At 39.0% G+C, this 12,813-nt stretch overlaps 1 protein-coding gene across 1 annotated transcript in view; it reads left to right on the plus strand.

The window, feature by feature from the left end:
• Positions 1–620: 620 nt before the first annotated feature.
• The window catches only part of klf12a (Kruppel like factor 12a), a 28,241-nt gene continuing 16,048 nt past the window's right edge, over positions 621–12,813 (plus strand). The window contains exon 1 of the mRNA XM_081360628.1: positions 621–868. The gene's annotated coding sequence lies outside the window, so the exon portion shown is untranslated. The remainder of the gene's footprint in view (positions 869–12,813) is intronic.

Here is a 12,813-nt window from a genome sequence, read left to right on the forward strand (position 1 = left end):
TTGGTTTATTTACTTTTCTTTATTCCCAGAGGAATATTTTATTGCTCAGAGGTCAGTATTTCATTGCTCAGGAGACTTAATGGAGATATTTGGTTCATATCATCTAAGTATCAACTTTCTCTGAGATATCACTCCTAAAAGTAAAGGTTCCAAAAAGGGGTTTGCCACAGATTAACCATTTTTGAGTCCCCAAAGAACCTTACTTTAGAAGAACCATTTTTTGTCTTAGTGGAAAGAACATTTTGATAATCAGAATAACTTTTTTCCACTATAAAGAACCTTTTGTGCTTTGGAAAGATTTTGGGGGGAAATTAAGAGAGCTATAAAATGAATGTGTAGCTGATGAGAAATGTTTAGTTCATATTCAAATTTCTGACTTCTGAGAATCATTTGAGATCTTTCTCTCCAGCAGAAAGTTAACATACAGCAACACATAACATACATAGATAAACACCCACAACATTTTCATAGTCTGCCACTTTCTGTCTCTCATATGTGACACACACACACACACACACACACACACACACACACACACACTGCTTGTCCTCTCGCCTGGCAGCCCGAGGGTCCACCCCCTCCCTTCATTCAGCCTGGTCATGTGACTCAAGCTCTGTGAGTAGAACAGCACCGTGTGAGCCATCCATTCATTTCCTCCCGAGAAACACACGGCGGAGGAGGGAACAGAGAGAGAGAGAGAGAGAGAGAGAGAGAGAGAGAGAGAGAGAGAGAGAGAGAGAGAGAGAGAGAGAGAGAGAGAGTCACATCAGAAAGTACGACAGAGGAAGACAAGACAGAAAAGAGGGAGACAAAAGGACGCTCTAAGGATAGTGGTTCTCGCTCTCAGTTACTGAGGTTAATAAACAAGGTCAGTACTGTCCGATGTTTTTCCTTTCAGTTTACCACTTCTTAGTATGTTAGTTTGTTAGACTGTAGACCTGTCAGCTGTCATTTAACTGACAGTTGCAATCGTCACTGTAAATAAGAGCTCATTACCTTTATTTTTGAATAAACTTTTTTTTTTAAATGAACAATTAGACTTTCAATGTTAACATAACTGTCCATTCGTCAGTAATAGGCTACTTCTCAATTTAATAGCATAAGAGTTATTATTAATGTTGCAGATGTTTTATTTGGGGGTTCTTATTCACTTTTATTGTTGTTTATAATTTGTGACTCCTGACTTCATGTCCTGAATAGCCTGGGCAGAATTCTTAATAAATCTATAGCCTAATTCTTACAATTATTTAAGAGCATATAAATGTGTGTTTACAGCTTTGCTGTCTTGAGTTTGGTTTTGAGTTTTGGTTCTCTCTTCCTATATGTTTCATGGCTGCTCAGGCAGTTTCAGCCATATAAATAGTTCTCTGCACATTTATGATTGTTATATAAATGCTTTATGATTGTTTTTTTTTTTTTTTTTTTTGTTGTGGGTACTTATGAAAGACTCCAGGATTGCATTCAGTTGTACTTCTCTCTCTCTCTCTCTCTCTCTCTCTCTCTCTCTCTCTCTCTCTCTCTCTCTCTCTCTCTCTCTCTCTCTCTCTCTCTCTCTCTCTCTCTCTCTCTCTCTCTCCCTCTCCTACTGCTTCAAATTGACATTAGGCCACATGATAAATGCAGTTTATGGTGTAAATATAAGAACTGCACAGAAGAACAGTATAGCTTTGTTGTAGTCCGGTAAAGCACTAGAGCGATGCATCTGTTGGTCTGATTTGGCATGGATGATTTTGTGTCTCTCCATCTGCCAGTGGTTTCCCTCTCAAGTATGTGACATGGTTTTCCTGGCCAAGTCAATCAGACCTTCAAAGCTTTGAATAATAATTAGACATCATTCAAGAAAACCACAGCACAATTTGTGTTAAATGCAATTTAAGTAGCTATAAATATACAGCATCGTCTGCACCACAGAACTGAAACCGCACCTGAGAGTTCCTCCAGAGTGTCTATTGCTGTCTGGTGTCTGTCGCGTCTACACCGGATGAGCTTTGTGCTGCAGTTGCATGGTGAGGAAGTTCGGGGGTCACTAGGTCTTGTGTTTTTGGAAGCATTTCTTCACCTGAAACATCAATAAAATAAGCAAAGTTTCCTCTCACTATGGCGCTTGAATGACCCAGTGAGTCAGCAGTAGTTCTGGCAGGTTCACCTCTGGGTGGTTGTTGTTGTAGATGTGGTCTTTAGGAACACAATGTGGGCGTGAGAGGGAGCTAAAGGGTGAATGTGTGGGTTTCGTGCAAACATGATTTGAATCAATAGTTTGAGGGGGTGTGATTCAGGTGTGGAACGAGTTTGTGTGTTGTACGTTTGTAGATTCCCTGTAATGGACTGGCCATCCATACAGGATGTTTCTCTGCCAACGATCCGAGACACTGGGATAGGCTCCAGCATCCTTGTGGCCCTGCAGGACATGCAGTTTGAAAAATGGATGGATTTTTTTTTTTACTTAAAACTGTAGTTTAGTTGGTCCGTATCTATCTAAAAGTATTGTGGATTGTAAATACATGTTTATTCAGTTATTTGTATTAGGGTTTTCATGACTAAAACTTTAGTATTCGATACTATAGTGAAATTTCAATGCTTGATATTTGGTTTCAATTTTGAAACAAAATAAATGAATAAAATACAATTAAAATAAATTAAATTAAATTTTTTGTTGTTTTTTAAGTATTTATTATTTATTTACTATGCAATTAATAAAGAACAAAAAAGTAAACTGAACTGACCTTTGATTAAAAAACTGAAATAAATCAATAGGTGTAATATAAACATAGTTTTGAAGTTTTTTTTATTTATTACTATGTAAATAGTAATAAAGAATAACAAAACTAATTAAGAGCAGTGAGTATTTTTTTATCATTATTGTCAATATTGTTGTATTGCTGTACTTTACCCCTAAAGAGTGCGTGCAATATACAATAAAGGTACATATTACTTTCACCTCTGTTACAGCTTTTTTCTTCTCCTTTATTTTGGATAGTGTATAATAAAAAACAGTAAAATACAGTGCCAGACCTAATGCACAAATCTGATATTTTGACATACATCCCTTTTTTTTTTTGTCTTACCGTTTTACACTCTCTGACTCTGTTACATTAATAACTCAAGCCAAATAAGACAAGCTTTTTAGCTAAGAAGTACATTTGTTCATTTACAACTGCAGCAGCTGCGAAATGGGAACGTTCTTCACAGAGACAACACACGGGTACCAAACTTGGTGCTCTGTGATAATACTAGTATTGTTACTTTTGATTATCATCCCTAGTCCGCATATATTCATTGGGACGTACAACAGTTAATGGACATTTAAATTGGAGTACTGAAGCTTTCGCTTTAAAACTGATTTTCAGTGAACTGCAGCTTTTCTTGGCATAGAAACCCAGATGCTTTCACACAGACATGCTCCTACACATATGTGCACATACAACACAAATCAGAGGAACTAAATCTCCTTTGTGAGTCACCAGCCTACAAAGAGTGAAGTGGCAGGGTGGTTCCTGTACAGTACGGGAAACAGCAGATCTCCCCAGTGACCGCCTGGCCCATTAAACAGAGCTCTGCAAAAGGGCTCCAACCAGAGCCTGTAGCGGATACACTTCCTGTGAACACTTTGACTGAACTTTGACCTCTGACCCCACAACCACTCCTGGAGGGAGCTGACCTCCAAAACGCAAGAGGAAGAGGGAGAGAGAGAGTTTCATGTGTGATCTGTTCCTGGTTAGAAATCTGTCAAAGCCAGACAGTTGTCTTCAGCTCCACAGCTGCTGTCAGGGCAAATTATTTCAGAAGAGCTAAAAGCTGTACTTTTTCTCAACCTCTTTGCTTCTCTCTCTCTCTCTCTCTCTCTCTCTCTCTCTCTCTCTCTCTCTCTCTCTCTCTCTCTCTCTCTCTCTCTCTCTCTCTCTCTCTCTCTCTCTCTCTCTCTCTCTCTCTCTCTCTCTCTCTCTCTCTCTCTCTCTCTCTCTCTCTCTCTCTCCTTTCAGTCTCTTCTTTGGTTTTCACCTGCAGTTGTTGGTTCTTGTTCACTTTCTCCACTTTTTTCTTTAGTTGCAGCTGTGAGTTTTCCAGCCTCACCGAGGGCAGAGGAGGAAAAACAATTCTTACCCAGCCCTGTGTGAGCATGCACTGCTGGAAAACAAACACAGCTGCCTTGCTCATTACGAGCAGGGGCATCATAACACTCAGGGAAGAGGGCTAATATTGTTCAAGGGGTAAAAACTCATGCCTTGTGAGAAAGAAAAAAGAGTGCTTTGTGGTCATTATCTGTTTTGGAAGGGCTGCGTAATCTCTAGCGATCACATCCTTTCCTTCTGCTTCCTTTCTCTCTTCGCTTCTTTTCTGTAAGTTTACTCTTTGTATGAGGTTTGGTCTCTGGGTGGTTAGCAGTCACGCTAGTTAGCATGCTTGGTTACTGGCACTCACGCTGCGCTTTAGGGGCCGAATCTTTTCTGGCACTGCTCTAGAAGAGGCTCAGGCTTTCCCACAATGCCGAGGACAGCTGGGAAGGGCTATCGCTGCCCCCTGAGTCCGCACAGCCTACTGGGAATGCGGGCAGATCTCTTCCAGCTGTGAAACAGGCAAGACTTTCAAACACCTTAGTGGGTGGTTGTTTGGACCGCAGTGTGACATATTGGATATTCACGATATATTTGCAATTCTTTTCTGGTGATGTAAAACTAACCAATATTGTACTGTGATTTTAATTTTGGATATGAAATTTGCTAAAAAGTTTGTCTTTGTGTTCATTTTGTGACCTCTCCTTGTCTCACAATTTAAATAGAGTTTAATTGGTTCAGTTCTTTTGCATTAATCATTTAATTGATTCTTTATTCAATTGTATTAAACCGTTTTTTACTTCACTATTCAAAATTGTTGAATATGACATTTTATCAGCAAAAAATAAAAAAAATTAAAAAAAAAAAAATATATATATATATATATATATTCTGTTTTTTATTTTATCAGTTTATACACACACACACACACACACACACACACACACACACAAACATATATATATATATGTGTGTGTGTGTGTGTGTGTGTGTGTGTGTGTGTGTGTGTGTGTGTGTATACACTGATAAAATATAAACAAAACAGAATCCAGCCTGAATCACATCCCAGTCCCATTCACCCTTTACCTTTCTGTTGCTTTTCTATGGTCTTATACGGAACAATACCATAAATAAAGGTAAAATTAAACTAAAATTAAAAATAAATAAATAAATAAATGGCATGTAAGTGTTAATATACACATTGTTGTTTATTAATTTTAGTTTATATATTAAACAGCATTCTTTTGTGTGTTAATTTAGTGAAAAACATTGGAGAACATGCCTTGATTATTTTAAAGTACTTCTTTTTTTACTGTATTTATTTTCCTGCATTGATTTTATGCCTTGATTATTTTAAAGTACTTTTTTTTACTGTATTTAGTTTCCTGCTTTGATTTTATATCTAATTGGTTACAATAAAATAATTTCAGAGCAATTTAATAAATATCAATATATATATACAAGCATTATTTGAAATCTAAAACAAAAATATATAACATAAAACTATCTAGATATATATTTTTAGCTATACCGCCCGCCCAGTCCTAGCCATGCAAGCACAGCATAGAAAATGCTTGTCCTCTCCATAACAGTTGAAAATGTAATTCCCTTCTGTATATATACTTGACAAATTTGAGAGCAATCAGAGGTGTGAAGACAGCAAGATGTAACGCCGTACAAAGTGCAAAATGGATTGCTCAGCTGAGCACAATTAACTCTAGCTCAGCTAGAGCTGTGCTCATTAATTACGATTGAGATCAGACACAATCCAAAAATGTTTCTCTCAGAGGCTGCCTCTTAATAAAAAACAGGAAGTCCACACAGTCACTCTATGATTAGTTTGAGTCAACTGACCTGCATTAGGGAATGTTAAAATCATTTGTTGGTTGCCCCTATTATTCAAGCTCTAATTTTTCAAGGAGCACATTTTTCTTAAACTCTTCACGGTTGACGCCACACATTGCACAATATTGCCTAATAACATGGCCTTCAGATATTGCGCAACCTGGTGTGTGCCAGACCTCTGATAATAAACAGTTTGACGGCATGCGGTTCAATAGTTCAAGTCAAATTACACACATCTGTCTCACCCTGTCCAGCGGAACACCAGAGAGAGAGCTTCAGATGTTTCTGGCCCGCTGTCTTCATGGAAGAGAGCACAGCAAACCAGTCCAAGCTGTGACCGAGAGGCCATTTGTCAACTTTTTTGGCCTGATCTGGGAGCAGGCTTGCTTAGTAAGGTCCTGATCTTCACCATTGTAAAGCTGATCTCAAACCTGCAAAAACTTCTTACAACACACTGCGCAGATGAGGAAGATATTACAGACAAGATGGGAGCGAGAAAAAAAAAGTAGACAGCATCTTGAGGTTTAGCCGAGTTGTTTGCGAAACAGGAAAAACAGTTGTTGACACTTTCACTCTTCAGAGCGCACTGGCACTTTCATGGACTTTGTCTTTTATGAGACAGAAAAGACACATGGTTTGATTATATTAATTTCCCATATACCTGATAGATGGCCTGATCGACATTTGACAGACTTTCCATTCACTCACAGACGCTGTCACCTGTATGGCAAGAGGCAAGTATAGGTCCCACATGAGGTCAGTAAATACTAACCTATGCGCTCCTAACACTGACAGATTTAAACGGAGGGGTTCCAGGCTCCCCTCAAATCAATAGCAGATGTGTAAGTGAGCGTGTTCACTCCTAGTTCTCTCTGAAGGCAAGTGGGATATGCAGAAGCCTGAACTAAATTTGAGGAATCTGCAGGAGACGTTCTGTAGTGTTTATTTACTTTAAAGACTGCGAGGAGCAGATGAATCTTCATACAAAGCATCGATTGTGAGGCTGAGAGAGAAGGCCATTTCATCCATGAAGAGCATTCAAGGATTTCATATATCAACATCATGTCTAGAATGTTTATTATTGTAGCCATAATGCCAAAATCTCTTTACAACTACTGATCACCACTAGGTGCGTGAAATGGGCCGCCAAGAGGTCAGTCAGTTTGATCGGGAGTCCCTGAACAATCACTGACTCAATGAATTCTCCAACTATCATTTAGTGTAGTGTTTTAACAAAGTTTTTGGGCCACCTTTGATTTTTCTTTTAAAGGGGGGGTGAAACACTCAGTTTCAGTCAATCTCATGTTAATCTTTAGTACCTATAGAGTAGTATTGCATCCTTCATATCTCCAAAAAGTCTTTAGTTTTATTATATTTATAAAAGAAAGATAGGCTGTACCGAGTCTTTCCGGAAAAAAACGAGTGGCTGGAGGCGTGCCGTGTGGGCGGAGCTAAAGAATCATGAGCGCTGTTCACTGTTTACTTGCTGTGCTTACGTGCCGATAGCTAACAACACACAGACATTTGAAGCAGTTTTACTCACCGCCTGCGGTTCCAACGCACGACCTTGAACCTTTATCGTTGGGACTGCTCCATCCTTAAGCATTAGACGATCTGCAAATCCGGCGTTGAACTGGGCCTTGTTTATAAAACAATCATCGTCGAAATGCAGGGAACTCCGTTGATGCTCTGGAAAAACAAACTCCATCCACTGGTCCCTTAACGCTGGGCTCTTTGGGAGTCTGTGCAGGGTTGTCTTGCCCTGGCAACCAAAAACACACTTCTTTCTTTGACAACGCGAGCACAGCACTTTGATAGGCGTACTGCTTTCGCTCTCTCGCTCGTCGCTCTAGTCTATGGGTGCGCACGCGCCCTTCCGGGAGAAGTGCCTTTAGGACCCTTATAAGGAAATTCCGCTCCATCTGACGTCACACAGGCCCATACTCGAAAAAAAACTTCAGAAACTTGTGACAAACCGGAAGGAGTATATTTCGCACAGAAATACTCCTTCAAACGTACAACTTAATTTTTGAAACTTTGTCCATGTTTAGCATGGGAATCCAACTCTTTAACAGTGTAAAAAACTCAGTATGCATGAAATAGCATTTCACCCCCCCCCCCCCCTTTAAGAATTGCTAAAAAAAAACTTTAACAGATTGACAACTCTCGTAGTGCTAGTTAATGGACTGTCCGCAACATATACCTGTTCAAGCTTGATAGAGTAAAACCATATAAATATATAGTTAAAAAAACATGTAATCACAGCCTTGCTGATATTCTGAACAATAGCACAATCGTTAGAATGCAATTGCCTATTTTATTACACAGCTCTCTGGACGATTTGATTCTGACTGGTCGATTTCGCCATTCTGATATTTTTTGATAACCGCCCACATATCAGCGGAACTGAAACCAGTGCTACTTGGTTGTCTATTTTATCACATTGTGGACATGCTCTCTGAAAATAACCTCAGAAGTTGTCATTATTCATTTTAATATTGTTGTAGTTTTCGTCTCGTTGTCAGATCATTTGTTTTGAAAGATCCTATCTATCTATCTATCTATCTATCTATCTATCTATCTATCTATAGAAATGTCCCACTTGGGGACCACATTTACCACAGTTCAGTCTCTGATGGAGTAGATATCCTCAATACCGAGACATGAAGTGGAACAAAACGAGAATATTCTAACAGGAACCAAGAATGAGAGATTATTATTTATGAGCATATGTAGTGGCATCACAAGTTCAGATAAAATTGTTCAGAGACCTGCTGAACAAGAGGAGTCGGTACAGAAGACTGGAATGTTTATATTAGTGGCCACATCTGTTCCTGGCATTGTTTTACTTCAAGGGTCTGGTCAATAATTTGCTGTGCATTCACAGTTGATTCAAATAGTGTAATAGCACACCTCTCCCGAGCAGTTCCTCACACACTCTTCTTCTCTCCCTCACTTCTCTCTTGGAGGTTTGACAATGTCCTGGCTCTATCCGACAGGAGTTGTCCTGCCAAGGAAAATGAGCTCTGTTGAAATGGAAAGTCTGAAGTCACTCAGGGCTTTTTGGCAAAAGGCAATTACACAAAGCAGGAGAATCCAGAAGAAGTCTGCATCTTGGGGACGGATCCAGAGCAGTGTGCTCAATTTTTCAGCTCATAGTCAATAAGATCAATTTTAAAAAGGAGAGGTCTGATCTTGGAGCAGAATCTTAAAGTTTTGTGAGTAAAGTGACCCAGTTGTGTCTGTTATCTTTCCAGGGGAGGAAGGAGAAAAGGGAAGAGTGGAGATGAGGAAGATGTTTGTACAGGAGACATTGTTGGTGAGATTTGAGCCTGGTTATCAGTAGCATGGCAGTGGGCAGGAAGCAGCTCCGACCCAAGGTCACGTTCTGATGGTACTTGCCAACTTCCCCACAAAAAATGTTGAGTCACTGCTTTCTTTCTGAGTGAAATGTACCAAGGATGATTTGCTTTGTTAGATCTCGTTTTCAATTTTGAGGTTAGCATGTTGCTAAGCTAATGACGTAATACTTTAATAACACCCACACATTTGTCATTAGATAAAACTACTTTTCAGTACTGAATGAAATATATTTATAAACTTGTCGGCTGGTCTTAGCTTGTTTAAGCTGGTCAAGCTGGCCTCCCATCCTGGCCAAGCTGGTGTTCAGCTGGTTTTAGCTGGTTGTTCAGTTGCTGCCTACCTTTTGGAACAGCCTTAGTGTCGAGAGTGCACCTTCAGTCTAATCCCATTAAAGCTGTCTAGGTAGGAAGCTCACTAATCTTTGTGTAATGGCATCCATTACAGATTTACCTTATAATTCATTTTAAAGGAAATATAAAATACCACAATGTCCAACCAGCCCCAAACAACCAAACATTTCTTATGGCTTTACCCGAGAACTCGTAGAAGCCTTAAAGATGTTGTATGAGGTGTTACTGTACATGCACACATGTGACGTGGTGTGCTGTCAATCAGCACCTGGGTGTGGTGTGCACCAATGCTTTAAAGTCGAGATTCTCTGGTAAGAGCACTCATGGGGAAGTGAAGTGTCTTCAGATTGGTGCCATTAATGTGGGTTTGGGTGTTCTCTGTCTTGAAAACCCAGGCACACATGGATATACACAGCATTTGGAAGTAGGGATTTTAAGTGGGCACAGCCTTTCGGACCCCACCCGTTTCCTGTCTGCCAAGGATTACGGCGCGCGCTCACACACACGCACACATACACATAGAGAGAGAGGCAGGTCTAAACTAACCAGGTCAACAGAAGCCAAAACAGTCAGCAGTTTCCAGTCTCTCTAATGAATCTGCAAGCACTGCAGTAACAGGAAGAAATCAGGTGATTTCCAGATATAATCCTTAATTTATCAGTGTTGCAGAGTTATGAGACAGGACTAACACCATGACCTCCAATAACCAAGGGAGGATTCAGACTTATGCAACATTTGCAAATGTACTTCATGCAAGTTTGTGAGCCATTGCTACCTTTTCTTCAGTGTCAGTTTTAGTAAAAAATAAAAATGAATAAATAAATCATAACATTGGAATAATAACCAGTAGGATCCAAATTATTTTAAGAATTTGCTCAAATGTGAGAAAGGTAAATGACAAATAAAAGTGTTCACGATGTGCCAAGTTCTTAAAATGTACACTCTGTTTTATGAAATTTTATGAAAATTTGAAACTGAATGAACCATTGAGTAAAAATATTTTTTTCAAAGGTAAAAGATTGTTTTAAAGGGCACTTATTATGCCCCTTTTCACAAGATGTAAAATAAGTCTCTGATGTCCCCAGAGTGTGCATGTGAAGTTTTAGCTCAAAATACCCAACAGATAATTTTTTACAGCATGTTTAAATTGTTACTTTTTGGGGCTAAAACGCACCGTTTTAGTGTGTATCCCTTTAAATGCAAATGAGCTGCAGCTCCGGGCACAGAGGGCGGAGCATCATGAGCTCGCGCTCAGTGGCAGGACAATCTCATCTGATCAGAAACAGAAACTCTCAGTAGCAGTGTTCATTTCGACCCGGGTCGGACAATAATGTCCACAGAGCCCGAGAATATTATGCCGTATGGAGATAGAACAGGTATAGTTTTGTTTAATTATGGTTATAACTTGTTTTTCATCTTGCTTTTATCAACTATTAGTACAAGCCTGCTGTAGCGGACCCTGTCCGAATGATGGCCAAAAATATACTGCTGAGTTCAATGAAGTTTACTGTACTTCACACAAAAGATGAAGCATTAATTTTACTCCAGAGAATCTCTGTAAGAGCTGAATAAACACAGTATAAGAAGTGCGCATTGAAGTCTTATCCATAAACTCTCTCTCTCTCCCTTTCATTATCATCAACATACACAGCGAATTACTCAAAACACTCGATACAACTAACAGCAAACAAATATATACACACCTTTTCAGTGGGTGCTTAATAAACTGGTAAACCTTATATCCGTAAAACAACTCGATGAACTGTAATAAAGTGATCACTGATCAGTAACGTTAGGCCTGTCGCTCCGGAGACTGTTAGCTGGATCACAAACAGCTGGTAGTACAAATCCATCCTCGAGTAACAACGAGAGTAAATGAAGACTGCTATGTTCATTCTTACATCCAACAACAAAACACCTCAATCCCTTAGAAGACATTCTTGTGTACAGCTGCTCCGGGGTCGAAACAATGGCAGACTGTGTACAGCTCTCTCAGGGCGGGTCTATGCTCAAACTGCAGTGTCAGTCAACAGTCGTGGGAGGGGCTTGTGCAAAAGTACGTCACATTGCCCTGAATCTGAGAGCGGGTTGTTCTGAGACACTGCAAATGATTTATGGGGATTAAAGAAAAAGCACTGGGTGGATTTTTATCATTATAGGGTGGTTGTGTACACACACTGCCAACACACATTTATGTTCAAACGCCATGTAAAAGTGAATTTTACATAATAGGTGCCCTTTAAACAAATATCATTAATCATAAAACTCATAGTTTTTTGAGAGGCTCACAATTTGACATTTTACAACCTGACTTACAAACTTACCTTGTTTTGTCATAAAAAAGTCAATTGATCAACTATTTGAAGAGACTTGTCATAAGGGTCCTCTTTAAATATTACTGATAATTACTTTTTTTTTTTTCTCCATGTTGGTTTCACCACATGACTTGACTTTTTGATTTCCAAATATTAAGCAGTGAAGTGGTTTTGTAAAATAATAGATTGTGCCAAACTGCTTTATGGATTTATTTTAAGAATTGTATTCTTTCTTTTATTTTTTTCTTCAATATGATACTAGGAAAGTTGTATCGCCATGACCTTTTTTGACATTAACAAATTCATTTTAATACAGAAGTTAAAAATCACCCTTATTGAATTAGTTGTATTGAAGATTTTAATCAATGGATCCGGGAAAAATTTGTATCATGTAATTGGCCCATTGCCTTCCAGTTAGATTTATAATGGCATTACTGAAGCAGGGAGCTAATATTTGCTAGCAGAGGGTGATTCTCTAGTAGTGAAAGTAACAGCTTGTCCATTAGAATTCTAGTCATTTGTGCAAGTGTAAATGTTTCTCACCTCTCATTTCCTGCTGTCTGGAAATTGGAAGCTATTTGTTGACATTTAGTACATGAACAGTTCACTTTTTCATTTAAAAAGTGTGTGCAGGGTTCACACAAATACACACACCACGTTAAATCATGAACACACTAAATGTATAACGACTGCTGTAAACACTGCTGTATAATGCTTCTTTCCTTGCTGAAACTACCCATGTTTAATGGCATCTTAACTGATGCCATGTGACAACATGGGCAATGTCAGTACAAAGTTATGTTTTAGAACATTCCTTATTGAGTAACTATGGCTACCCAGCTGTTATAATTCAGGACTGTTACTTTAAAATAATCTAAAATAGCCAAA

Source organism: Scardinius erythrophthalmus, assembly GCF_964197995.2.
Source record: "Scardinius erythrophthalmus genome assembly, chromosome: 3".
Classification (NCBI taxonomy): Eukaryota; Metazoa; Chordata; class Actinopteri; order Cypriniformes; family Leuciscidae; genus Scardinius; species Scardinius erythrophthalmus.